This window comes from Haemaphysalis longicornis, unplaced genomic scaffold (assembly GCF_048455015.1).
Source record: "Haemaphysalis longicornis isolate Haplotype H1 unplaced genomic scaffold, Haemaphysalis longicornis Haplotype H1 scaffold_7, whole genome shotgun sequence".
In the NCBI taxonomy this organism is placed as follows: domain Eukaryota; kingdom Metazoa; phylum Arthropoda; class Arachnida; order Ixodida; family Ixodidae; genus Haemaphysalis; species Haemaphysalis longicornis.
The window spans coordinates 15,576,634-15,604,618 of NW_027526422.1; the positions used below are offsets into that span (position 1 = coordinate 15,576,634).

At 49.2% G+C, this 27,985-nt stretch overlaps 1 long non-coding RNA gene and 1 pseudogene across 4 annotated transcripts in view; one reads left to right on the forward strand and one right to left on the reverse strand.

Annotated features, from left to right (window-relative positions):
• Positions 1 to 27,985, reverse strand: part of LOC144147127 (uncharacterized) — a 442,884-nt gene that overhangs the window by 9,611 nt on the left and 405,288 nt on the right. The window lies entirely within an intron of this gene.
• On the forward strand, positions 18,632 to 22,742 carry LOC144144582 (uncharacterized; annotated as a pseudogene). Its single transcript, XR_013317282.1, has 2 exons — positions 18,632 to 19,671; positions 22,604 to 22,742. The product of XR_013317282.1 is annotated as an uncharacterized LOC144144582 (transcript).

Genomic DNA, 27,985 nt, shown 5'->3' on the forward strand with positions numbered 1-27,985 from the left:
TTTAAAGATTACAAGAAAACAACCGAGGCAAGAGCCAGTCTCGAACCACCATCCTTGGAATAAATATGCTAAGATGGATCCTCTACACTACAATGACAGGCCCACTGGGTGGTGGGTCTAGTCTAGCCTAGTCTTGAATATTGGATTGTCGTCTGACGGCACTCCAGCCTTGCCTGCAGTGATCAACTAGAGTGCCTTCGGACGGCACTTTTGACAGTGCGGATTTTTAACTGCTGAAACCACACACAAACGATTTGCTCAACATCTTCGCTGTTAATAGCGGCAGCTGCAAGCACTCCGGTTTCGGAAGCAGCAGCGCTGTTCTCCTCCCCCCTTCCATCGTTGCTATTGCCCATTAGTAAATGCAGATGGCACAAATCATGCAAATGTTTGGGCACCAACAGTTTTCGCGGTATTCTATTGTTTTACCTTGAAGTAACGTTAAATGTAATGAATTATCCTCATTGCAGGAAGAATGGGCTTGTGTGTGTAAGATAGCGCTTTGGCTGTGTTTTGGAATAACTAATACAAAACTAGCGCAGCAGAAATAAACAATTGTACGAGAGAGATGTGATTCACAACAGCTTTGACCATGCAACGTACCTTTCATATCCTTGCTACAGCTTTACTAGTTTCGTAACTTTTGTGATAAGTGACATCTGGTTTCGTGTGTTTAGGGGTTTGAAGGGGCGAACGCGACACACAAGCAGACGCTCAAGCAGGCATCAAATATCTGGTACGTATTAAGCGTTCAAGGGCGTAATCACGGGTTAACTCAGCAGTGCCGATAGAAGTTTCTATTGACTTATGCTGCTAAGCAGTTGCCGAGGTGGATAACCCCACTTTGCGACTTCCTATAACAACCCTTGTGAAACGAGAATTTCTGAAGTGAGTAATTTTACTGGCGGTTTATCGCATCAGAACCGTCTGTAGAATACGTGATCGGCCCTTACAGAGTGCGTCAGTAGATTTAGGACCTTTGAAGATTTCTTGACGCACACTAATGCATAGGCATGGTGGAACGTGTAGTGGGAAGCGTTTTTAATCAGCAAATTTTCTCTGATTCGTACCTTCGGTCTGAAAAGACTGGCCGAGGTACCTTACCCGTGAGCATCCGCAGGTCCTCATGGACTGCGTCAAGAGCCTTAGGGTACCTGGAGATCATTTAGAGTACCCTGTGGGTACCCTGGCAGCCGCTTCCATTGCGTGATCGCTGGGTTTGTGCCGTCGCGCGGCGTTTCCACCTCTTTTCCCAAAATGTCGGCTCGTCTCGACGACACTGTTTATTGCCGGACCCACATTTCGAACCCCTGCCTAAACTGAAGGCTCTAGCGACCGTTACGGCGATCGAACAATGTTAGGCGGCGGTCGCTCCGCCCTGGGCTCAGGTGACCTCATTGGCCCATTTTGAACGGGACCCGAGCCCTCTCGCTCCGGGAGGCACAATGGGCGCCCTGCGTGCGTGATGGACTGTCCGACGAGACGCTCTTCAGGACGCCTAAGGCACGTCACGATGTCTTTGTTTTGCGGTCGCACTTCTGTTGCGACTGGAAAGCCCGCAAGCCCTTCCATCTGCTGCCCCGTGCCTTAGGTGGCTCCTTTGTCCCTACGCTCACGTATAGGCCGTGCCCAAAACTTGACGATCACACCCTGGGGTATTCGCCTGGGAGTGGACGGGCTGTGTGTCCTTCTCTTCGCGGACCAATTGGTCAGCGTGGCGAGGTGCGCGCTCATATGCGCGACGAGCCCCGGAATTTCGCCCTGACTGCTGAGCTCTGTGGTCAGCGCAGCTGCGACACTTTGACTTGTGCGTTGCGCCAGATCGCCTTTCACCCCTTTTCACCTAAGGGGAAGTACAAACTTTAACAGGGGGGTTGGTGCAAAATAAACGTCTTCTCTCCATACCTTGGGCATATTCTTTTGTCGCCCCAACTCCTCCTGCCCAATAGAAGCGGTGCTGAGTTGGCTCGCGGCGTTTCTGTCTAGTGAGCGTGCTCAGTTAGCTCGAACCCATGATGGTTCCCCGCAGTGTCTATGAGTTCATGCCTTGTGTAATGCATGGGTTATGCATGCTGTGAGGTAGAGACCACAACCCTAAGAGCGTTAAGGTGGCGGATCTTTAAATAAGAAGCCCTTTTACGCGCGCCTGTTAAATTCCTTCATTTTGTGTCTAAAGTTCGAAAGGACTTCCCGAGGTGTCTCAACCGTGAGCAGCGAGATATCTCAGTTACACGTTAGCCAGAGCTGGATATCGTTGATTGCAATCCTCGTGTTAGCAAGGAATACAAGCAGCATACGGATCGCGCAAAGCTTCTTTGTTGAATGTCATATGAAATGCATCCCTTATAAAAAAAATTTGCCTCGTATCTGCCCACTCCGTTGCAAATGTTGTCGAAAGACAATAGTCTTCTGCCGACCTACCACGTAAATTCCCCCTTCTTTTTCTTTTTCCTGCCCAACCCTCACGCTGTTCTCCTCACGTCTCGCTTCTCGCACTATAAACAAGCTGGAGGTTTGCTCAAGTCCATTCAATTTTACCGTATTTTACTGCTCCCGCCTCCTACTGGTTTGAACTTGGAACACTGCCACGAGGACAAACGCGCATCTAAGAAGCTTTGGAACCAGAAGCTTTGGCTTAGAAAAGATCAATACTTCTTGATGGATTAGGAGGAGGAACATTTAGGAGAGCGGGCGTGGGTGCATATTCATGGAGTGATTAGGGAGAATTTTAGGAAAACAGAGGCAGTGCAGCCTACACCGATGGCAACAGCGCCACAGAAGACTGCGAAAGGGAAATGCATTTGAGAAACCATGATTCGAAAAAAGCAGACACAAAGGTCCCCCCCCCCCCCCCCCCCCCCCAACAGCAGTTCGCCCGGACGGAATGACAGATACCACCTGTAACAAAAAAATTTATTGAGAACCTACACTTAAAGCAGCAGTAAACGAGTTGTATTTGTAGGTGAAAATTTTTTTTTCACGGCGCATTTTCATTTGCTGTCGCCAAATCGGGCAGTCGTGTGTTTTTAAATAAAAGCACAATGCAAATACCACTATGTATTGAGGTCTCGAGTTTACTGTGCGCATTGTTTCTCTTTTGCTCAAATATGTTGATAAGTATGTACACTGCCACCGGTTTTAGTAGTTCGGAAATGTTTTGCCTATACAAACATCTCGTTCAAGAATGCCTTTGACTATTTGCACGCGAATGAGTTGAGGGACAAGCAGACATACAGCCAGACCAAAATCTTCGCTTGTTATATTATATCACTCCCACTACGGAGATTGCAACGCATTTTTTTTTTTTATCTCGAGACTTTCTTTGCCTGCTTATGCTGTTTTGAGTAGCTGAACTTGCTTTGTTTGTAGCGAGCGCCTGCCACCATTTTGCCTGTAAAGGGTGCACCACGGCATATGCAGTGTTGTAGCGGGAAAGAAATCTTTAGTATTAATTCCGAGCACCCACTGAGGGCACACTACTCGCTCCACTAGTACTACTGGCATGACTCACCCAAAACGATTTCGTTCATATAAATGACCCAATATCCTTACCAGTGGACGCCTGTGAGGTTCTAGTTAGTAAGAATTCCAAGGCGAAGAATGCTTTGCATATAAAGACCATCATTTGAAATCAAATGTACATAATCGATTTTGTGCTTGACTACGTGAGATGCAGTTACCGCGGTAGAAACTGAAATCAGTGGCACAGTTGCGAATTTTTCTGCCGTAATTGCAAATTAAATTCAACATGCCTTAACAAAGAAATTTCTACAGTTTACCTTAACATACATGGTACATGTGTTCCGGGACACTACCCCTACGTGAGAAAACAGCTTGCATGAAAATCAGGAAGCAATGACCACTTTCGGACATTTTTCACAACCTCTCTGTAAGCAAAATATTTATCACAAAGGTTCGATACTCAGCACTGTTGCATGGTTAGAGATGCAGTTAACCTAAACGTGACAGAACTTGTTTCAAGAAAAGTTTCGCCACCCCTTCGCCTTTTCTATCTTCCCCTACAATAAAATGGGCTTGCCTCCCTCAAAACAAAATCCTGCCGACGCCCTTGAATTTGACTATGATGCTAGAATGAAGGCTAGCTTCTCGAAAAAGGCAATTCGTAGTATCAACCTTGGTATGTCTTAGTGCTCTTTCTTGGGCTGGTTGGTTTTTAGACGACTTTACTTCATGTCCGCTGCTTGCTATAAACATCAAATACCAACAGCACCGTTTCCCGTTCAATGCTTTTACAGTTTCTGGTTATTTAAAAAAAGCAAAAACAAAAAACACAAGATTACTTGGCCGGTAATATGGATGTTTCACTATCTATTCTAAGGTTATCCCTTCGTCTAGGGGTGCTTAAGCTCTGGTTTGCTATTTCCCCTCCACCTCAGTAATATTCTATGTGGACATTCAGTTGTCACAAACTAATATAAATCAGAACATCGGCATCTTATCCCTGCCCCAGAAACGTGAAAGCAGGTTTGACAACAACGACAAAATGGCAGTGTTGCTAGCAGTTCTAGGAGCTCGTTGCAACAAGTACCAAGAACGAACTTCGGAGGAAATATCAGCCAAAAAGCAATTCCAATCTTAGAGAGTGTGCGACGACTTGCGAGGAAGTGTGCGCCGCAAGAAGAGCGAAACACAGCTCGGCGGTTACGCATCTTACGTGTAACGAAGGAATCCGGGAAGGGACTCTTCACTCGTGGTTTAAGGATTCGTTTTCCTACCATACAGTTCTCACACAATTTCATTTTCTTGGGTTCCGAGCACTCATTATGATCAACTCGCACAGCGTTTCTTTAAGGTGGGGAAGGAGCATTTGTTAAACTCGCATTAGTTATAGCATACGAACGCGTTCTATCAAACGTGATTAAATATCCCGCAGAAATTATGTACAATTCATTGTGTAAATGTATGCTTCGCATCTCCCGAAATCCACTGGAGCAATCTCTTGTTGCTTTTTTTCTGGACATCTCAGTAACTAAAGCGCAACGCCATTAGATGCTCTATAAACACTAAATTCGCACCCACACGTATTAAGTCACTGTTGTTTAATAACCGAGCACGCATGCTATTCGTCTTCGTTTTATTTTGACTTGACGGTAATCACATTGCTTGCATGTATGTATGTATGTATTTATTGCACAAAAAAACAAGAAAGGAAGGTCCACCAACAGGCGTAAATTGTCTCGCCTAGGGGCGGACACCGGAACGCCTGCTGGTGTGGGGGAGGTGGGATAGGGAGGAAAGAGTACATAGGAATAGGGGGATAGGGTAGAAGGCTAACATAAATATATAAAACATGGGCAAGAATAACCTTGAAATTAAATTTCAACGTTGGAATGTCTTGCGCAGAGTCGAATCTCCTGAAAGCCAGGCAACGACGCTGGCTCGCCATGTGTCCAGTAAAGTTGAAAGCAACATGTGAGCGTGTAGCATGGGAAGGACGTATTTGACATTATATTACTGGCACTGAGAGAGCAATGGGTTGGCTTAGGCGGGGTGCTCGGAAAAATAACGTGCGAGGCTGCCAGCAAGGCTCTACTACATTTCGCCACTGCATTAAATGGAGTGAGCTGCGGTTAGGGCTGCACAGAGATAATATGTAATAAAGACGTGCGCATTTCCGTCTTACGACCGTTCTTTGTGATGAGGTGGTTGGTAACACCACTTGCAAGTGGTTGAAGACGTCAGCCGCTTTCTTGCGAGCGAGGACGAGTGACATTATCCATCTGTTATGTCATCATTACCACCCCTTGTTTTCAAACTGAAGGAAAGATGGGATCACACTAATTCTCTTCGTGATAAATTGTTTTGGACACTTGGGCTCCGACAAACAAATAAAATTGTATGACTAGCACTGGAGAAATGCTTCCTGCATTAAAACGCCCTAGCTTCACATTCCATCTTCTACCCCAGGTCTTTAAACTTGAGGATTGACATTTATTTTTTATTTGTTTAAGAGTTGCGGTGGTACAATTAATCACCACCCTGGATGTCGCTCACGTCGAGTAGCTGGGGACGTGGTGCCACGTGCACGCGTGAACCCATGCGTATCAGGTGACAGGCGTGGCGCTGGAATCCCGGATGTCAGCACTAATTGCGCTTCTATAAGGAAACCCCGTGTGCCTCGCGTTTTAATTGAACATAGAGGCTGCTGTGCGCGCTTCTCTCCGTCGGCGGTGGTCAGAGTGAGCTGGAGGCCACTAGAGAATGCGGCGTGTGTGGGAAGCTTTCCATTCAACAGGCTTCAGTCGCATTTACGCTCGCCTTTCTCTATGTACCACTCCGTGACTAATCGCGTTGTGCGGAGATTGGGCCCCTTTAACTTCAAACTGCACGCTTTGTTCCATCAAAGCGTGGTGTACAAGTGCGCCTGGCGTCGGAGTGCACACGTGCTCCAAGCAGGGCGTAATGGAAAGTGGAAAGAAAAGGCCTGGGTACAGGGATGAAACCATTTAGGATGTAGAAGCGTTTCGGTTTTCGGGTCTATGGATCAGATGGAAATCATTCGAAGCCATTTGTTCTGTAGTGATAGCTCGAGTGGTGACGATGCTGCCGCAGTGGCTGGTGGTGATGGAGGGGAATATAACGAGCACTCGCTCGAATATAACGGGCGCACTCGCTCGGCATTCCGAAATGCGATAACGCATGCATGTGCGCATTCAATACGTCAATTTCTAGCTGATAAGTAGAACCTCCTTGCTCGTCAGACCTAGTGTCACTAGATAGGGTTTCAGAGTATCGGCACTCTTTTCTGCTATTAATCCGTGCTGCCGCCATGATCATTGGTCAGTTCGCATCTCATGACATGTGTTTACGCTGCGGCAGCTCATGGGTGGCGCTAATTTGTTGTTTGTGCGTTTTAGTCAGTCAACTCTGCTAGACTTAGCTAAGTCCTCCCTGCTCGGCGGCTGCGCGTGACTGACGTCGTTCCGAACGCGAATTGAAGATAACGCAGCATGAAGCACCATTTGAGCAGCAGAAGTGTGTCGGAAAATGCCGTTTTGCTGCATATTCGGCAGTGTTGTTAACCAACAACCCGGTCGAAGTTAGAGGTGAGGCCGTAGAAGCGGCAATGTCGTAACACTGATAAACACCAAAATGATCGCCATTGGTAACTTGCGTGCCTCAGAAGCGTTACTCTGTTACCTTATCTAGTATAACTAGTCAGACCCACACACAACCAGAAGCGCCCGCGTGAGGCCGTAAACCAGGATGACAACTGAATGCGGATGCTAAAAGAACCTACGCAAGATGTTTTTTAGTGTCACGATCCTCAAATAGGATAAACTAAGGACAAAACAGGAGCCGTCCGAAAATGTCGATCCACTGGTCGTCCCATAACGTCAAACGGCACCTCGGCCGCTGGTGCAAACTGGAGGAGGTGGCGACCAATTCAAATCGGCGGATTACACGGCTTATTACATTCCTGTCCCTCTGACTGGCTGCTCGCTCTCCTCTGGTAAAATTTTACTGAAGACCATCCGAAGGCACGCCGCAGACGAGTGAAAGGGGACCGCAGTAACATCACCCTCAGGCTGGTGGTCTCAAACCGCCACGACGACCATTAAAACACGGCTTTAAGATCCTTTATAAGCTTTGAGTTACGGACACATCTAACGCGCTAATTACGCGTACTGGCGCATCGATCCGCTTCAGTTGTCTAAGCACCTGCGTGCGTGCGAGCGTGCTTACACAAGGTAGCTCCGGACGCCTGCTTTGTGTGCTCTTCGGCATATTTAAGCATCGAACATTTTTGGGATCTTGGGCATAATCATGACAGCAAACCGCTTCGCCGACTGGAGTCGCAAACGAGCAGATATTGGTTGCACTGTTGTGTCCTACGACCAAGTGCATGCTTGAGGCTTCCAGTAGGAAGAACCAGAACGTAATATTTTAAATAAAATTTAATAATAATATTTAATAGACCTGTGTCTCCCCTGCTTATACGGGTCTCCCAACAAAGCACAGTATTTTGTCTCAGCGTGGAAATTCTAGTTTAACCGCTGATTTGGGTGGTCTTCGTGGTAACCGACGGCTTCTTCGAAATAACCAGTTAATCAACCTGCGCTAGGTATGACCTGCACAAAAACATCTTCAGCTCGCGTATTTCAAAGAAGGTTGTACCATCCGATGTGCAGCCGATGTCAGGGCCGCAGTGGCACGTGGTATCCTCTTAGTCGCTCGGCCATCTAAGCAGGCCTCATATCTCTCATATGAAGGCACGAGGCGCGGCTACACCGGCTTCTACACTGCCCAGCACGCGATAAAAAGGATTACTTACGAACGAGTGCGTTGTTCGCTCCCTCTTTACCACCCTCAGTCCCGCGCCAACCGGGATTTCAGGGGCGGTGGCCTGCCGTGGGCAACGTCACAACGATAGGAGAATTAGTGTGATCCCGTTGGCGCAAACCAACCTTGTCCTCCCTAACTTCCTGGTTTCATCTGCTGACTGGCCATTCTTGCCAGATTTCACAAGGACGACATAGCGGGATCCTCGAGCGGAGAGGTACAACGCATGTAGTCTGACCTTGGCCTGTCACGGGGCATAGGAATACGGAAAAAAAGAGCCTAGAGGTTGCAATTCAATCGAATTCAATTCACGTTTATTTCCCAGAAGCAACAGGGTGGCTCCCTCGCTAAAAGCTGGTTGGGCATCTGCATGAAAGCGTTCGCCGAAGAGGGCGGTACATTGCAGAATTGATTTACCTGCGCTGATATGAGCTGCCTAATCTCATTGGTACTTCATCAATTTGGACGCAGAAAGATGGTGCCGTACAATAAACCTCGGCAAAAACTTCAGGCAAGCAAGTGGGAGTCTTGGCGCCGCTTCCCTGACTGCATCGTGTAAACAGTGGAAACACCTGGTGAAATCGAGGTAAACTTTCGAACAATGACTTGGAATTTAAATAAATACGCGCTAATTCACCCTGTGAAGGTGGTTGGAAAGCGAACCTACAAACGACATCCACAACGATTATCCATGCGACGACACCTGAATTCACACACATGGCTCTACAAAGAGTGAAGCCAGAGACAAGTGAAATGCACTTAGCCATACCCTTTATTACTTCAAAGAGACTAAGGCCAAATAATTGCATAATTCATTAATGGTGGTTGGTTGAGTTGTATTGGTGAAACACGGGAGTGCAAACTTCATTTATAAAATGAAAGGAAGCTCAAACCCAGTGTTAGACGATCTGACTTCTTCTTCGTCTCTGCCGCCGATCTCGTCGCCTCCGTCGGCGGCGGCGTCAGAGACAGAGAAGTGAGATCCCATGCGTTGGTGGGAGCTTCCTATAATTTTTAATAACTCCTAGCTACTAACTCTTAGCGCATGCGCAAGGCGCGCACACGGCAGCTACATGCGCCATGGGCAGAGCGCACAGTGGCGCGAGAGATCGTGTGACGCTATTACGTGGCATTCAGCTAGAACGCAGGGGAGATGGGCTCGGTGAGTGCACCGTCTGTCTCCCACCTTCTCCGCGTGGGCCCGTAGCTCAGTAGGTAAGACAGCGGGCTCTCGCTCCGTTTCTCTATCCTATCCAGGTTCGATTCTTGGTGGCGCCAGTAACTTCTTTTATTTGTTCGCGAAAGTTTTGTGCTGACACCAGCGGTCACGACATTATCATTGGGGGGTCAGGGCAAAAAGCTTTGCTTTAAAAAAAGAACTCTGTAGTCAGTTCGAAAGATAGGGCGTGTGCAACAACCCATTGGTTGCGCATGCGTCTCGTCTTAGGCTTGGTGGGCGGTGTGTTGGCGTTTGCGATGCGATAAAATTATGTGACCTCACCCAAGTAGATTTGCATCGCAGCGGCGAGCTAGAACTGCCTAGATCCTGCCTGCTGTAAGGCAGCCCCGATTTCATTGAGAAGCCAGAAGTAATTCCTCGGCCCGAATTCTACGTTGCCCCCGTTTCAAGAAATGTCCGTTTCGCAGCCGCCTGAAGGCGTGGCGTAGTTACAGTTCCGAGGTATTTGACCACCACTACCTCACAGAAACCAGCGCCCCACCTCGCTTGTCTTCGTCCCAAACTTTTCGCCTGCGCTCAGCCAATCAGTCCTTGGTCGAAGTGAACAATTTTGACCGGACATGAAACGAACAAAACTCAAAATTCTGCCTCTGGTCTGGTAATGCAACTGCCCCCCCCCCCCTGATCTTCACCCGCCCCTCTATGCGCTCTTATTCTTACGGCAGACTAACACTTATCGCGGCTTCCAGTGATCGTCATCGCCGAAGGCAATCCTGGATTTCTGCCCCCGTGTCACCAGAAGGCGCCCTTTCGCTTGAATGCATACGCTATCCCCCCTACGCGCTTGTTCTTTCAAGTTATAGTGCAACCTTGTTCGGATATTCTCTTGGGGGTTAGGACATCCCGAATGTATGTTCTTTTGCGAAGTAACTGACGACTGCGAAAAAAAAGGAAAGTGCGCCTGTATACTGTCCTACATTGCCTTTGGCTGCCCTTCTACGATGACGGTGGAGTCGGCTGATTCGGCTAAACTCGTTAGGATAGATCGCGTACAGCGCTCTCTCTTCTTACTTCTCGCAATGCTCTGAACATACACTTACCCAAGGCACTGGCCGGGCGATGGAACGTCTGCCTCTTTATTTATTCTTTGGTTGTCGTGGCGGTGAGTGCGTGCAGGGGAGGGGGGGTGGTAAGGGGTCATTTGATGACAAAGGAACACCCAGCTTTAACGTAGAATGTTCTCACCCCGTATTCAGAGGGCTGGGGTAACTTATGCCGTAAAAGCAGCATTTTGTTAGAGTCGGATAATAACAAAACGAAACAGCCACCCCTCATTTGAGATGCCTTATTTAAGTCTCTTGAACACAACTCGGTTTCAAACAAATTCGGAACACGGGGAAGTGTTACGTATAGCGAAGTGGCGTACATGCTCACTACTTGCATGCGCTTATATTTGACCAGTGCGATACTTGCCTATCTGAGCAAAATGAGGTGAGCATTTGGCCGACGATACTTCCCGGGGTGTTGAGAGAGCGAGAGCGAGAGCGAGAGCGAGAGCGAGAGAGCGAGAGCGAGAGAGCGAGAGAGCGAGGAGAGAGAGAGAGAGAGAGAGAGAGAGAGAGAGAGAGAGAGAGAGAGAGAGAGAGAGAGAGAGAGAGAGAGAGAGAGAGAGAGAGAGAGAGAGAGAGAGAGAGAGAGAGAGAGAGAGAGAGAGAGAGAGAGAGAGAGAGAGAGAGAGAGACGGTTCTGGGAGCGGAGCTCTGGGAGAACGTGCTGTGCAGCTCGTTCCGCGAGACTTCTCAGTCTACATCTCCAAGCTGCACAGCACGTTCTTCCAGAGCTCCGCTGAGGGGATTGAGGGAAAGGAGCCTGAATGGCATGCTTTTCTGAGGTGTGCGATGGGGCATCAGCAGGGAAATGGCATGCACATGCAGGACAATTAGGTGACCATTATAATGTCGTGGGAATGTGATGCAGTAAGGCGTAACATGGAGGAGGAGAATGACAGCGAACGGACAGGCGCCACAGAGAATAGCGCGACGTGGGCCTGACTGCGCGACGTAAGACTCCGAGAAACAGAGAACGCTCTTCACGCATGGTTGTGATAAGGCTTGCGCCTTTCGGTCAGCCGGTACTCTGGAGCTAGCTAGATATGTGTGCAGAGCCCTACCATAGCCAACTAAGTTCCCGTCCGGAAAAAAGGTTACCCCTGCTGCTTCTTCTGATTCAAACATCGGTCTGCCGCCCTGATGTTTTTGCTGGCCTAGTTTATCTCAAGTACGATCGACTGGGAAACGCTGGCTGTATCTCACGGCGCATTTACAATTTCCTACGACGGCAGCGCTCTTTGGTGCAGCTATTAGTGGTGCCCCTAAAAAGAAGGAACACCAGGTGCGCCTTACGGCCTCCGGCGTTCAGCTCTGGCGGCGGCCTTTGAAGGACCCCGGCCACACTTCAGAGCTCGTAGTCCTTTTCGTGTTTTCGCGGCTGAAACCGAGCAGTGGAAACCCGTGGGGGCTGTCTTTTCAAGAAGCAGCCTCCTCGTTCGCCGCAGAACTGATCGGGAATTCTAAGCATGTTTGCGGCAGAGATCGATGGAGCGGGTAACAGCCCGAGCTGCAAGCCGGTAGAAGTGGCAGAGATCCTCTGTTGGCCTTCTACGTTTTACGGTAAAGAAGGGGACAAGAGAAGCAGACGTTTGTGAAGCGAAACTTTCGAACGTCCTGCCAGAAACAAGATTCGGGGCGATAATTAGCTTGAAGACGATTGACTTAGCTTTTAGGAGGCGAAGCCACCCGCAGTGGCTTAGTTACAAAAGAGGAAACACAAACGGTGCAACCTTGCTCAGTAAATGTTCTCGGAAACTTGGCAAGCTTCCAACGGGTAGAAGACGTGCTGGAGCATCACAACCTACAGGCAGAAATGATACTCAAGGGGGAGTGCGAAGTAAAAAGGAGGCAACTTCTTTGCCGTCTTTTTTTGCTAATCACTTCAAGACGACATTCGGGCTGTCCGTCGGTATTGGGAGTAATATCGGGAAGGTGTGGCTGTAAAACAGGGAGCATGTCCTTGAGGTACCATGAACGGGTACACGAGAACACGGTAACCGGACAAAAATCCTTTAAAAATGTGAACTGAGAGGGACCTAATCACTTAGGAAAACACATTGAACTTATTGCCGGAAATTCAGTATTAATTATTTTGTATACTATGCGCAGGAGGCGAGCTGGCGTACACAGATCACGGACCTGGTTCGCGATCCCAAGGGGCGACGCTATTTTCAAACGTGTACTTTCGCTGTTAGGGACATGAATATGCGCCATTTATCGCTCAGTCCCGAGTGCATGCTCTCATTTCCGGTGGAGCTGCATGCATTGAAGAAACTGTCCTGACCTCTGCTGACTTAAAATGCATCATGTAGAGCCCGAGACAAAATTTGACACGTTTCACGTAAGCGCAATCAGGATTAATTATTCCGAAACTTCCCTTCATGTCTTTGGGACAGATGTATCTGAGGAAAGCTATATGACAGGCAGCTTAAAGCGGCAGTACACATTTCAGTCATTTGTCTCTAAATTAATTATAGCTTTCGCAGGGTGGGCCCGAGTGAAAGCTCGGGATGGTGACGCAGGGAATTCAAGCAGAGTTAGCCGCCTACCCGCTCCGATGGCTGCATGGCTACGGACTGCAAGCTGCTTTGGTTGCACGATTGGCTCGACGCGGAAGTTATCCTGTCCTCATCATCTTTTTGCAAAAGGAACTGAAGATAGCTTGTCTTCTCACTTGCTTCGCGCTTAGCAGTCTTATTTGATGGCCTTGTCAGCCACAAGTACGTGTGCCGGAGTCTTGATAGCCTCGTTGCAAATGGGAACCGAACTAAAAGCAAAAGAAAGGAGCTTCGACTGGTATAGAAATAACAACTGGGGACGAAAAGCGGCAATAATTCCCAGAAAGCTTCCTTTAAATGTCCATTATTTCAATGTCGTCTATGTTGTGCTACAACTAGCCGGTTGTTCAAGTCTGCGGGCGACTGGTTTTTCAGCGCCGACCTCTGTGTGCTGCTGACAGCTGCGCAGCTTCTTGATGATCGTGGTCCAGAGGCACATTGATAGAGTAAAATGGTCCCCAGCAGTGCTACCACAGCTGGATTAATATCTATTCCTCCTTCCTAGCCCCGGATAATCGTTTGTCAAAACTATACGACAGACACTGGAAACGGATTTATCCTATTCACGTTTTCCGGGCTATTTAGTTTCAGCTCAATATCATAAAACAATGATTTTGAAATCCGGCTCGAATCCCGGGAGGATCTCGAAGTCAGCACACTTCGCCTCTGAAGAAGTCAGGGTGACGACTTGCACCGACGAAAGAGCCATGCAGCGAGCAACACTCTTCGCGACACACCCGGCGCTGCTTGATTTTTGACAGCTTTCACCACCTCTGTTAAAAACTTGGACTACCGAGTGGCGAGAAGCCTAAAAAGAATGAGCTCAATTTGCGTCCATTTTTTTTTTCCGCTGGTAACTTGTGCATTTCTCTCGTCATCGCTTCGCCATCTTCCGCTTACCTCAGTGGGGCTGGAACTCTGAGGAAGGCATGATCGATTGCCTACCGAATTTCACGGCTATGCATATGCGAGAAATGCCGCTGCCTGCCACAGTATTACAGAGGCGATGCCTGTACGACGCAGTCTCTGGATGTTCCTGCAATGCGATACCGGCTTCACTTACAGCCACCCGTCTGACTTTTTTTTTTTTTTGGTGAGCACCCACTGTGCGGATCATCTGTTTCCCCTTCCGTGCTGCCTACCCCTTTCGTGATCCCGTGTCCCGTGCCACGCAATTATGTTCTAGCGCAAAAGCGTTGGGAGCGCCACCTCTTAAAATCACACCGGCCGCGTGCGAAGCCTGTCGGTGGGGGTCACAGAGCAAAGGAATTTCTCACGACCACACAAGAGCGTTGGTAGGCATGCTCGTTTTCATCGGAGCGTCAGGCCTTTCAGTCACGGCAACCGAGGGAAATTCGCGTGAGATAAAAGAACGAGTTGGTAGGCAACGCGTTGTGGCGCTGCGGGCAAATGCGTTCGCAGCGCGTCGTCTGCTACCTCGCCGCTGCCCTACTTCGGAACTACGTAAAGTACTACTTCGGAACTACGTAATGCCGCTCGATAAGGGGCCATACTAAGAGCTGCAGCTGTGCACGCGCGAATGGAGAGGAGAGTGCGGTACCTTCTCAGGATCCACAGAGGATATTTCTACGAAGAGGAGAGGACACTCTAAGAAGCCCCCGAAGGGCGTCTTACCACAGCGTTCTACACAACGTCAAACACTTAGACTCCTCAATTGGTTCTACATAGACCAATTGAGGAGTCCAAGTGTTTAAATTCGGCGAATAACAAAGCCCAACTTTTTATTTGACTTAAAAAGGGCATGTGCGCAGGGATAACACGCAAAGCGCGAATGGCGTCATGCATTGGGCATTGTCCCTGGGCAGATGCCCTCTTTCACTCAAATTGAATACTCGGCCCCTCATTCGTCGAATTTGCAAACTAGGCCACTTGGATTGACAAATGCGGAGAAGTGGGATGAAGACGACCTTGTGAGGCAATGTAGGGTGTAGCGCATACCTATAGATGGCTTCCTGCTTACGTAGTTTCTCTCCTTGTGCAGCGTATGTCTCCTCTAACGCCTTGATCGTGCCGCAGTAATTAATTTCAAAGCGTATACGATTGATTACGATTGATTACGCGATTTTCATTTGTAATTTCAATTTCAGAATTTTTTTTATTAAATTCGTGACGTATACACGCACTTAACGCGCGGCATTTTTTAAATACAATGTGTAGATCGGTATCTTGCTGCTCTTGGAGCTCTCAATTGATCCACTGGAAGTCTCAATCGTCAGCACTTCCACATTGGGACCCGCAGACCATGTGTGGCTGCGCTGTCGACACAGGGCTTATGGTGGTCGCGCACGCAGAAATGTGCAAGCGTAGTTTGTGACAGTGTTTGCTCTAGGAAACGGCACCCAACGTCGTCGCTGGTGTTTCAATAAGCCTGCTACGAAGGGAACACGCATACTGTCAAGAAAGGCCATTTTTCTGAAGCGGGCGGGCCAGTTAGCCTTTGCCGTACGGCTCGTCACAGATACTGTCCCCCATTTAAGTCCCTAGTGCGCTGTCGCTTCATTTATACAAACAATGACTTTTTGATTCATATTAACAGGGTTACCAGTGCACGCAGACAGGGACACGGAAGGAAGGAACGACGGGACAAGGCGCTGCGCATAAGGCTATGTTCAGACTACCGACGTAACAGCCACATCGTGCGCTATGGACGTAACAAAAAGGTGCTTCATGCAGTTCGGTTGGCTGAGCCGTCAAATGACGTCATTATTTAGAGATCTTACGATAGTTGTGACAACAGTCTGAACCCGACTTAAGCCTCAAGGTATTCCTTTCAGCAAGAACCAACAAACCAGACTTCCCGTTTCGTGCCATTGTCTCTGAGAACGGCCGGGGCGTGGTAAAAGCTCCTTGCGCTGTTCTTGCAGCAAAAACTAAAGATTTTAACGGTTGATGATCCCTTCATGGTCAAGAAGTCCCATGAAGTAGTAGAATTTTTAAAAGCCAACGCCGAAGTTCTTATAGCTTTTTCTGTTGATATTGAAGCAGCCATGAAGAGAAAATACAACTTCATTTAATTTGAAAGAACTAGGATTCAGTATCTCACTCAGCTCAATTAGAGGCACAAAAGATGTTTTTTAGCGAAAAAAAAAAGCAAGAAGTATTTAAAAACTTTCAAATTTTGCGCCACAGTGACGTGTTATGAGCAAGAATGACGTCATACTGGCCAACAATAAAATATAATTTTCAGTGTGTTAACTGCACGTTAGCATTCAAGTGATGCGGTCCAATGAAACCAGAGGCCCCATTACAGACGTCCAGTCATGTGTCGCCGCGACAGGTCAGTTAGGCGGCTGCCAATCGCACAAACAAGGTTCCGTGACGTCATAGAAAAGTTGCGGGAAATTGGCTAGGGGGTCGCCACGGCTTCACACGTTTTCTTAAATATCTCCGTTATTTGTTCGAAGATTGCGATGATATTGGTATCATTGTTATCGGGACTAAGCAGTCTTACTAATAATTCCAATTTGTATTTTGTCTTCATGACCTTTTTTATCCACTTCCTTTGAAAGAGCTTTTAACTTGCGTTCAAAATGCCATTGACAATTACGGTGTAGTGGGCTCCCAGAACTCTGAAGAAAAAAATCAGCGCCTTCTCCGGTCGTTTCTTCCTTCCGTGTCCCCTGTCTGCGTGCGCTGGTGACCCTGTTAATATGAATCACTAAACAGTCCACCAAGCCATCCTCGTGAATTTTTGTTTCAAGCGTGAAAACCCAAATACTTCTTTCACCGCACACATAAAACCTATTCCCCAGCCTTGCTAATATATTTTATACTATAAACGAAACTCCTGGGCGTTGTGCAAACGCGTTCACATTTTATCGTTTGAATACCGTGGTTGCAGTTTCCTAAAACACACAAAAGTCAGAGACGCTCATTACAGCTTCCTTTTCTTGCTGTTTTGTAAAAAGAATCTACGTCACAGGCACGGGATGTGCGGTGACGCGGCAATGCCAGCATTGAGAAATCCACAACAAAACGCCGGTGATAAGGGCCGCAATAACAGGGATAATAGACAGCAGCGTTACCGTACGACGGGTCCGTGCTCCGTCGCTTCTCGAGTTGCACCATTCCAGAATTGCTGCTGCAGCCGCCCTAATTGACATTTGAAAAGTAATATCACGGAGCATCTGCACAGATTCAGCCACTGTGCTTTTTTTGTTTCTATGGAAAAACTCCCTTTTAGGCCATTGCAGAGATGCTATAGAACAACAGCAGCCGCGAGCGGGTTGGCATGTCCCTAAACGCCCCTCGAGTAGGCAGGGTTGTGCATTTAGCAAGGACAAAACATTCTGCGCGAAGCTGGAACGCGGCCTATTTTTCAGAACCCTTTTGAAGTAAGCAGGGGAAAGTGCTTATCCGACAGATTGCGAAACGGTTCCTGAACCTGCACTCGCTGCGGCGGTATACCGTCTTGCCACGACAAAGCGGTTTTTCTTTAGTTTGGTTGATTTATGCCATGCACCTACGCTGTTTCGTGCATCGTGTGCTTAGGGCGTTGAATGTATATGAGCAACCATTTTGAGACTAGGAGCCACATATATTTCCCGTATACTGGGCCTAGCTCGCTATTCTTCAGTGATGGGCTCCTTAGTGCGTTGCGTCAGTCTATGGCCTGCTATCGTTTTAGTCCGCACTTGTCCATATAAGAACTAAATTTAATTCTGTACTGCCGAAAGCCCTCACTTCGCAAAGAGAGCGTAATATTAAACAGGGGGCTTAAAGGGGTCATGGAGACAAAATACAAGTTTGTTTTATTCAAAAGATTTCGCGTTTTATAGTGCCCCCAGCGCTTGTCCGAATACAAACGATGCTTTATCCACTGAGAAATCAATCCATTTATGTTAAAATTTTGATTTTCCCGCTAAATCGTGTGTTTTCGTGGTCCGCAATGACATCACTGGAACCGACCGCTTTGCAGCGGATTCCGAAGCCTTGTTTACCGTTAGTGAACCTAGATGGCGCCACCATACCGCTGCAAGCCGTTTTCTGCCTTTGGTTTGTTTTTGACCGTATTTAAGCCTGGCTTGTTTTTGTTCTGGGAGAAGATAATCGTTTCGTGTAACATGGTGGCCGCTCGACAAATGTGGTCAAGTAAGAGACCGTTCCTTGCGTCAATCGGCCAGTGCCGTCAGAGACAACCCCAAAGCCCCGCAGTTCTGTGCAGCTAAACCAAGCATAGTGCGCGCAGTACCAACAGCAGTACGCATCGGTACTTCTATGTTTACGTGTACTTTCGTCTTCAAGTCCTTATACCACCATTCTTGCTGATAGAACAAGAGTGTGCGTAAAATTTAAGCGCAAATAGCTCCTTCGGTAAGCTTATAAACTCTGCCTAATGTGCGTCTAGTTTTGTCGGCCTCCGCCAATCGTAGATCTGGCTGGTATGACATCATAGGTTCTGTTGTGTTATCGAGTTTGTGCATCGTGGTGCTGGCGACGACGCGCTTCGCTATCAGCGGTGACCCGGAACCGGACTGTTGTGCTTCGTGACGTCAATGCTCGGTGTGATAGTGGCTCGAGCATGTATATAAGCAACCGCCCTTTTCCTTCCTTTTGTTAAACTGTTAGTTGTGTGACCAAATAAACATGTGTTGCATTTAGCCACCGTGGGTTGCCTGCCGGTCTCACCCCTGCTTAGACGAAGATATAATAGTGGCGACGAGGATGGGATCCGGGTGAATCCGCACTGCGACAGACGCCCCGGCCCTTTTGGGAGCGGAGGACTTCAACATGGCAGCGGCTGGCAAGTTCGAACCCTTCCTCGAGGACGGAGACGAGGATTTCGAATCGTACATCGAGCGGTTCGAGCACTTCCTTCGGGCGACCCAGGTGAGCGACGACCTCAAAGTTTCGGTGTTGGTTACCGCTATTGGGAAGAAAACCTATCGCACGCTTAAAAATCTACTAGCTCCCGCGAAGCCCGAGGAGAAAGAATATGTGCAACTAATTCAAGCCCTCAAGAAGCATTATGCTTCGGAACCCATGGTCATAGCTGAACGGTTCCGATTCAACCGCCGGATTTAACAGGACACAGAACCGGTGGCGGGCTTTGCGTTGGAATTGAAGAGTCTGGCTGCCTCCTGCAATTTCGGGGCATTTTTGGATGAAGCTTTGCGGCACCGTTTCGTTGCAGGGCTGAAAGACGAGATAACGCAAGCAGAGCTTCTGAAGAGGGCCACACTGACGTTTGCAGAGGCGTGCGAACTAGCCCGTTCCGAGACGAAGAAATTCCAGCCGGAGGGGCAAGAACTGGGTGTCCACGCCGTACAACGACAAGCTCTGAGTTCAAGGTCGGGACAGCCGCGTGGAGACTACATGGGAGCCAGAGCAGCGAAAGAAACAACCGGTTGGGCTTGCTACCGCTGCGGAGCCACCTCCCACATCGACGAAAGGTGCCCGTTCAGGAAATACCGCTGCCGCACCTGCAAACGAGTGGGCCACTTGGCAAGAGCGTGCCGGTCGTCCGCCAGCACCGCGCACTATGCGGAGGACAGTAGTGGTGAGGACAATATTTTGCTACAGAATGTATTTTCGTGTAATGAGAGTGTCCGAAACTATACTGTAAACGTACGGGTCGGGGGTCGTAATGTGCCGATGCAGATAGATACGGGCGCGTCTGTTTCTATCGTCCCCGAGACTCTCTATCAGCGACACTGGGCCGGGCGACCGTTGTTGCCGTGTAGCATAAAGCTAAAAGCCTATGGGGGAACGCCGTTAGCGGTTCTGGGCAAGCTGATGATGCCGGTAGAGCACAACAACCAGACAGCGACGCTGCCTCTGATCGTTGTCCGTACGTTGCAAAAGAGTGAGACTGCGTTGCTAGGGCGAGACTGGTTGGAATCTCCTAAATTGGATTGGTCGAGTGTGTGTGGGGTGAGGTCGATCGAGTAGCTAGCTTGCTTGAAAGGTTCTCGGAAGTGTTTGAACCAGAGCTCGGACAGATAACGGATTGTCAAGTAAGCTTGTTGCTGAAGGATGGCACCGGTCTTTTGTAAACCTCGACCGGTGCCCTTCTCACTCCGAGATCCCGTTTCCCAACAATTGAGGGCCTGGCAGAACGCAGGGGTGATTGTTCCCGTCCTAAAAAGTGACTGGGCCACGCCGCTGGTGGTGGTTCCAAAAGGAGACAACACGGTCAGGATTCGCGGAGACTACAGAATGACGGTGAATCCCTGCTTGCGCACCGATCATTATCCGCTGCCAGTCATGGAAGATTTGTTTGTAGCCTTGCATGGGTGCAAATATTTCACTGTGCTTGACCTTTCAACCGCGTATCAGCAGCTGCAGTTGCACCCTGACTCGCAGTCTTTGCTCACGATAAATACGCACATGGGGCTGTTTAAGTTTACGCGCCTACCGTATGGGATAACCAGTGCACCCTCGATATTTCAGGCAGTCATGGACGATGTTCTAGGAGGCCTAGATAAAGTTGCCTGCTACCTGGATGATGTGTTGATTGCCGGAAAAGTTTTGAGGAGTGTTGGGAAAAGGTGGAAATCGTGCTGACAAGGTTCAAGAAACGAGGCATTAAACTGCGCAAAGAAAAGTGCAAGTTTTTCGAAACATCGGTGGCGTATCTGGGTCACGTGCTGGACGCAAATGGCATTCGGCCATCCGAGGATAAGGTGCGCGCTATCAAAGACGCGCCGACACCCAAGAACAAACAGGAGCTTCGAGCATATTTGGGCATGCTCAATTTTTATGCCAAATTCGTTCCGAACATGTCAGCAGAGCTGAAACCATTGTACGAGTTGTTGGGCGAAAATGTTCAGTGGCAATGGACGAACAGGGTGGCCGATACTTTTAAGAGATCTAAGGATTGGCTTATGCATCCCAGAGTACTAACATACTACAATCCGGATCAGGAACTGGGTATGGTATGCGACGCCTCGGCATATGGACTAGGGGCGATCTTATTCCATAAAATCGCGGGGGTCGAAAGACCGATAGCGTTCGCATCGAGGACACTAAGTCAGGCAGAGCAGGGCTACGCCCACCTGGAGAAAGAGGCTCTTGCAGTTATTTTCGGTCTAAAGAAGTTCCACAAATTTTTGTTTGGTCGAAAAGTTTCCGTTTATTCAGATCACCAACCCCTGGTTGGAATTTTCGGGCATGGCAAGCCAATGCCTACAATGGCAGCAGCACGAATACAGCGGTGGGCTTTAATCCTTGCAGCGTATGACTACCGATGGGTCTACCGAAAGGCAAGCGAAATCCAAAATGCCGATGCCCTTTCACGGCTACTGCTCCGAGACAAAGCAGAGGAGTCGGAGGGCGTTTATTTCTTTTCGGTGCTGGACGAGGCTCCATTGTCGGCAAGGAAAATCAGATCGGAAACGCGTAAAGATCGATTGCTGTCCAAAGTGTTGTTTTTTACGCAGAACGGGTGGCCTGCGCATGTGTCGGACGACGATCTTTCACCATACTTCGTTCGCTGGAACGAACTGTCGGTAGACCAAGAGTGCGTAACATGGGGCAATCGCGTGGTTATACCCGCTTCGTTGCGACAGAAGGTTCTAGAAATGCTGCACGAAGGTCACCCAGGGATGACTCGAATGAAAATGCTGTCAAGGAGTCATGTCTGGTGGCCTCGCTTAACGCTAGACATAGAGCAAGCGGTGAAAGAGTGCATCACTTGTCAGTTGTCACAGAATGCGGCAGCTAGAGTGCCACTAATGTCATGGGGCTGGCCAACGCGTAGATGGCAGCGAGTTCATCTAGATTTTGCGCAAAGGGACCAGCATTTCTTTTTGGTCCTAATGGACGCTCATTCGAAGTGGGTTGAGGTGTTTGTCATGACAACAACAAGTGAAAAGACGGTAGAGAAATTGCGAGGTGTTTTTGCGGCCTACGGACTACCAGAGGAGATCGTGACCGACAACGGGCCCCAATTCACATCGCAGCACTTCGGAACATTCCTGAGCAAGAATGGAATTCGTCATTCCAAATCTCCTCCCTATCACCCAGCTTCGAATGGTAGCGCCGAACGGTGCGTTCAGACCGTCAAGAAGGACTTGTTTAAACAGATACTAGACGAAGAAAGAAAAGGAGACAAGAAGTCCATACAACATCGCATAGACCAATTTCTCTTCAGTTATCGCAACACCCCGTCCAGCACCACTGGTGAGACACCGGCCCAGCTCTTCTTGTCGTGGCAGCCAAGAACCAGGCTGAGTCTGCTACACCCTGAAATGGAACAACGCATGCGCGAAAGGGGGGAGCCGGCGAAGCTCCACGCAGACCAGAAACGAGGGCCATGGAGAGACTTTAGGGAAGGCGACCAGGTTTTGGTAAAAGGACTCCGGCCGGACGACGACAAATGGCTGTTGGGTGCAATTGCTCAGCGGTGCAGCGCATGCACGTACATTGTTCGCGTCGGAGACGAGGACCGATACGTTCACGCTGATAACCTGCGACTGCGTACATTTCAGGAGAACCGGAGCTGGCTTAGGCGGCGGGAACAGTACTGGACGGGCCGAGAGGGGAAAACAAGGGTCCGCTCTTCAGGGACACTAAAAAGCCAACCTCGACCAGCACGCCTACTCGGCTCAACGATCAGGACCAACCAGCATTGAACTTGACGTCACCAGCAGCTGAATCGGCAGGGCCTTCTACCGAGCCTTCTCCGGGCCTTCTACACGACAGCGGTCCGACGCTCGACAGTGGTCCCGATAACGGTGACCCCTCGGGACAATCAACACCGCAGCTTCGACGTTCTACCCGGTTGAGGCGACCGCCAGACCGTTACGTGCCGTGAGACGAAACCTCGTGAGGGGAGAGGAGTGTTGTGTTATCGGGTTTGTGCATCGTGATGCTGGCGACGACGCGCTTCGCTATCAGCGGTGACCCGGAACCGGACTGTTGTGCTTCGTGACGTCAATGCTCGGTGTGATAGTGGCTCGAGCATGTATATAAGCAACCGCCCTTTTCCTTCCTTTTGTTAAACTGTTAGTTGTGTGACCAAATAAACATGTGTTGCATATAGCCACCGTGGGTTGCCTGCCGGTCTCACCCCTGCTTAGACGAAGATATAATAGGTTCTGTTGCGAGAAATGAGCTAGTGGGTCGCATGGCCATTCCTTTTTTAAGTGCGAATGCACTTTATAAGCGACCCCAAACCATCCACCGCCGGCGGCGGCGGCGGCGTCGGCGTCCGCAGTGCTCCTCTATATTTAAAAAAGAAACAGCATCCGGTGCCAGGTTTCGATCCGAGGACTTTGCGGCCGCAGCGCGACGCGCTACCGACCAAGCCACGGACGCGACGGTGATATCAGTGTTATACGCGCCTTATATCTTTAACGCATTCAAACTACGTCGTCAGCGGCGTGCGTTGGCGACTCAGCGGCGTTATAGCGGCTTGATAACTGCGTGGTGTACACGTGATACTACAAACCCGATGGAAGAGATGGAAGAGAAGGCGGCGAGGTGGTGGGCTACGGGGGCCGAGCGCAAGCGCCGCAAGCGCCGCAAGCGGGCCGACAACCGTGCATTCGCACTTTCACATTCTCCCCCTCGGGGAAATGCGGGGGAATTTTTCGTAATTATATCGCTTATTTGAGCGAAGTTTACGTTAAAGGGGGTGTAAGTTTGATTCTATGGAGGCAATCTTTTGAATCACCGAAACTTGTGTTTGGTCTTCATGGCTCCTTTAAGGAGCAAAATTATAAGAGGCCCCAAGATGGTAAATGGGAACGTTCTAAAAACTAACGAAATAATTATCATTCGGGGCGTAGTGCACTGCTTTACTTACACTTACCTTTTCGTTGCTGACGAAATTTGTTTAGATAAAAAATTGGCGCAACTTGGACTAGGGGTGCAAGGCTTGGGAGACAGCAGAGATGGGGGTCGATCTAGCTTCTCATACTGACAACGAATCCCAGGGGAGAGGGAGCAGCCGGAACCCAGCAGTGCAAAGCCGTTTTGGGTGGCACTGTAAAGCAAAGACCATTAAAGTATGGACATGGTTTTATTCAATAGCAATTGTCGTCATCGATTTCATCCTCGTCTGCCGAAGGGGCCGCCATAGCACTGGCACTAAGGCAACCTGGTACAGCCACAATTCTCAGGGACTAGAAGAAATCGTACAACAGCTACAGAACAGGATGGATCTCAGAAAGGGCCGCAAAGTCCTGATAAGCGGGATACCCCCAGAAACAAGAATTGAACTTATTTGTGTCCCTGCACATTCCTTTGCCCATCGAAAGGCCCGAGACTTAAAGCTAAGGGCCACAGAGGAAATGGATGAAGGGATGCACCCAAAAACGAAACATGCAGAAATCATCAAATTATACAGGGAGAATAGAGGAAGCCTTCCGCACCCTCGTCCTAAACTACCAAGGGAAAAACAATCAATATATCGACAGATACAGGCAGCCACTCTACCACACCCCCTACTCCTAAACCACATGTTTCCAATTAGATACGCAAAGAATACCCCCGTGCTCAAAACCAGGCACACTAAATGACACCATCGGAGAATGCACAGAACTTAAGTTCCACCCAATTCTTGTTGGCTCCGACAGCATAGAGAATGAGCTATGGGAGATCTTGCTGTCCATTCCTGCCCTGGAAGACAGACTTCGGCTGATCCACAGGGGCCAGGAGGCTCGGGAAGCATATGAGAACACCAACGTCATTTTGGCAAGAAGAACTGCCACGCCGAGCTCTCGCTCCCTGCGCGAATATTCAGACGTGGATTTGGCAGCTCGTACAAATGGCTGCGCCCTGTCAGTGTTTCTCTTTTACCCGTCAGGGGGCGGATCGATGGCAACCGTTCGCCTCTACAGGGCTTCGTCACACAGGGGCTTTGACAAAGAGGTCTCTTGTTCCAGCATTGGCCCAATATATCAAAAGCCCTGTCCGTTAAGGTCAACGCCTTTCTGTCTTTCGGAGCGACGACAGGCCTAAGGAGAAGTGCCCTTCTTTACGCTCACTGTAATGCTTCCGTGCTTTGTCCGGCGCCGACACTACACAGGCAATGTTTTCACGTGTCACTGATGGCGGCCATAATTGCGTTTCGAAACATCCTCGCCGACGGCATCGAGTGGGGCACTTCTGTCGCATCGAAGCGAGACGTATACGCCGCGTACATTGTGCGCGTTCCTTGCGTACGTCTGCCCTGACACTCAGCCATTTCTTACATCCTCCTTTCATCCACATCCTCCTTCTCCTGCATTGCCATCCCTTCTCATTCTTCGCGTGTCGCGCCGTAAAGGCAACGCTCTGCTTACGCAGACATTTAAAGAAAAAAAAACAGTAGTTTCCACGCAATTTTGAGGAAAGGATATTGAAGTCAGGAAAAATAACGATAGCATTTCGAGGAACCATCCAATTTAGACACTAGCAGAACGGCAGGCTATTGGAATTATACGAAAAATGATAGCTCACTTTGAGCAGTTAACTTCAATACCAAACTGCTACTCTGGTCGGACAATTAATTTCAACAACGTAGATATGCTAGTCATTTGCGGTTATTCGCGATTGCCCGAAATCCAGGCTTACCTGCTTGAACAAGTTTTTTATCCAGGAGGAGTGTGATTTTGAACTTCGCGCGTCAAGGAGGAAGGTAGCTGGTCATCGAAGAGCGAAATCGCTGTTCTTGTTCATATATAAAAAAGAAAACGATTTCCCTTCTAGCACAACGTTTTTACTGTTACGTTCTTAAAGGGGCCCTGAAAGGCGTTTTGAGCACACTAAATTGACTTGTGCAATCGTTAGATTGGGTCGTCAACATCATCTGTGCCAAGTATTACTCTTTTACGCGCAGCGGAAAGCTCACACTTTTGTTGCAAAGTTTGTCGCTTTTTTCTCACCCTTCCCTTCGTGTTTTTGGACGCCGCCATCTTCACATGTCTACGTCATCGATTCCCAGATGTTCGTCACTAGGTAGGCATCCTGCTATTGGGCGGCTTTTTCACGCACTTCCGGCAAAGAGATGAGTCGCTTGCTCAGCATTGGCTCGCCGGCTGATCTGCCAGCGGAGTGCCGGAGTGCTTGGACATTTTACGACAAACGAAACAAGTGTAAACAAACGCTTAACCGTTTGTATTGAATGCAACAGGGCCATAACACGACATGGATATTCTCTTACTTGAGTACGTTCCATAAAGAAAGCGTTGAAGCCCCGTGGCACTTCTTTCTTGCAATCGCAGAGAACGCCCTGAGCCGAATGCCCGGGTTTGACGCATACATTTTATTCAACTTCCAAACAATCCAGAGATGCGTTTCGAACGAACACAACGTCACAACATGCGTTGCAAGTCCGAACCGCGATTGACAGACGATGGATTGCCTCCTCCTGCCCCTCGTAAATTCGGCACTCACCTCGCGCGCGGTTTGCGGGGACGAACAGCAAGTCACTTAACTCTGGCGCACAAGCCGAGATGGCTTTTAGCCACGCACACTGCACATACCCCATGCGAGGTTGAGTCGTACGCCGCTCGAGAAAGATAATCCAGACCATAGGAAGCACTATCCCCCCCTCAAAAGCACAACGTCGCATTTCATCGCGAAATAAAGGCGTCCACAACACACACACCATCGCCTCCTGTAATGCCAAACGCATCTCGCACTTCCAAATGAGAGTGAGTATAGTATGCCTGCAGTGCCCATATGCCGCGAGGTGGGGCCCCAAGCTGAACCGGGATCACGCAACCGTAACTGACTTCTAGAGCGGTTTGTGCCTTGTTGCCAGGGCAACCGATGTTTGATATTGTTCCGTTGCAAGAAGTGTAGCAGGCGAAGTTGGGGCAAGGACAAACTGAGATTTATTTAGGCGAACTTGTGCCTGTAGAAAGAAAGCCACCAAAAAGACGTGGAGTCACACGAAGCGCTGATCAGCCAAATCAGCGTTCCAAAGCACGAGCCGTTCCACGAACTCTCCTGCACGCGCCACGTGGGTGAGCCTTTCGTCGTCGTCGTCTTCGTGGCTCCGTCTCATAGCAGACGCACTCGTGACAATATTGTCAAAGAAATGGTGCTCGCTCCAGCGCTAGAAAGCTCAGAGCCGCGGCGGAGCATGTTTTGCCAACGTTGCCGCTCTCCACCACGCGTCGCCCCAAACTGAACTGACGTTTTGTGCACGGGTTCTGTATCGGTTTAAAATGTCTTTTTCACATGCCGCCGGCAGGAATTACCACCGCGACAAAATAAGACCCGGCAGCAGCGGGGCCACATCTGATACGGCGCTTTTTGGATAAACAGTGCGCTGTGCATCCAAGGGAGCGAGCGCACAATCCTCCCCGTGCGGCTGCGAGTTCGCCGCCGATAAAAAGTCACGTGCCGCCGATAGCAAAGTTCTGCAGCAACGTACACCGCGAAAGGGCAAGGCCAGGCCGCCGCGCACATGCGGCCAGATTTTTCGTTCGCTTTTCCAGCCTTGAGCGGAGTGCGGGATTCATGGTGTCGACAAAGCTTGCCCGTAGCAGACGGCAGTGTGAGCAGCGCAATAGCGGAAGTACGTCACCGCCGAGGAGTGCAGCATCATGGGAGGGAAGGCTCGCTCGCTGTCAACAGCGGAGAGTAAGTTGAAAGGAGGAGGAAACGCGGCGCGACGATAATGCGCGGTTTTTGATTTACGATTTCTCAGCTAATACTCATCGCTTTAACAAAATTCTTGAGGGAGGAGATTGATTGCTAATACATTGCTTTATTTGGTTACCTGTACATCCACGCATCGGCGGAAGGTATTTCAGGACCCCTCTAACGCTTCCCAGGCTTCTTCCTCTAAATTAGCATGCAGATGAGGCTGCGTAAATGGAAGTAAAACAGTGAAACCTATTTTCCCGGCTGTTAATAGGAGCGCCTTCCTCGCG